Consider the following 1163-nt stretch of genomic DNA (forward strand, 5'->3'; position numbering starts at 1 on the left):
GCGATCCCCTCCCTCGAAGCTTGTGCAGAAGGCCGTGGTTCGTCGGAACATCGAGGATCTGCTGCAGCATGTCGATTGCGATGACGAACAGCAAAGGAGAGAGAGGGTCTCCCTGCCTAAGTCCACAACCATGGAGGATCGGGGGCCCGGCAATACCGTTTAGAAGAACGCGTGACGATGAGGTGCAGAAAAGGGCAGCAATCCAATCTCGAAAGCGGTCCGGAAAGCCCAAGCGACGAAGTAGGTCCAAGATATATTCCCATCGCACCGAGTCGAAGGCCTTCCGAATGTCCAACTTGAAAAGCAAGGATGGGGTCTTGTTTCGGTGCAGTCGTCGTGCAAGGTTTCTGACGTACATGAAGTTGTCATGGATGCTTCTTTTTTTTATGAAAGCACTTTGCGCATTGGAGACCAAGTCGTTCATGAATGGGGCAAGACGAACGGACAACACCTTGGCAATGATCTTGGCGATAGCGTGAATGAGGCTGATGGGGCGGAAGTCCCCAATCTCTTCCGCCCCATCCTTCTTCGGTAGCAAGACAATATTTGCCGAGTCCAGCCAGTGTAGGTTGGACGTTTGTAGGTTGCTGAATTGATGAATAACTCGCATGACATCGTCCTTGACAATGGGCCAGCACTTCTTGAAAAAAAACGCCCGTGAAGCCATCCGGCCCCGGGGCCTTATCGCCCGGCATGAGGTTAATGGCAGCCATGACCTCATTCTCAGTGATGGGGGCATCAATACCGGTCAGATCAACCGTCCTCAGGTTGAGGTTCACCCAGTTTAGGTCCCTTTTGCTGTGTTGGCCTCCACCTAATGTTCCTGCAAAGTGCTTATGGATGATTTCCTCTTTGACCTTGTGGCCAGTGACCCATGCACCATTTCTCTTTAGCCGGTGAATGTGATTCTTCCTTCGGCGCCCATTTATTCTGAGATGGAAGAATTTGGTATTGGCATCGCCCTCTCTGATATTTGCTATGCGAGCGCATTGCTTCTTTCTTTCCCTTTCAACCGAGGCGAGGGAAATGACTCGACGCTTGAGACGACCTCTAAGGTCCCTTTCCGCCATAGAGAGTGGGCGTGTTTCCTGGGCAATGTCGAGATGGAGGATGATGTAGAGGGCCGCATGCAGGTGAAGCTTCGCCTTTGAGAAAAGGCCCCT

Source organism: Triticum dicoccoides, chromosome 1B (assembly GCF_002162155.2).
Source record: "Triticum dicoccoides isolate Atlit2015 ecotype Zavitan chromosome 1B, WEW_v2.0, whole genome shotgun sequence".
Taxonomy (NCBI): domain Eukaryota; kingdom Viridiplantae; phylum Streptophyta; class Magnoliopsida; order Poales; family Poaceae; genus Triticum; species Triticum dicoccoides.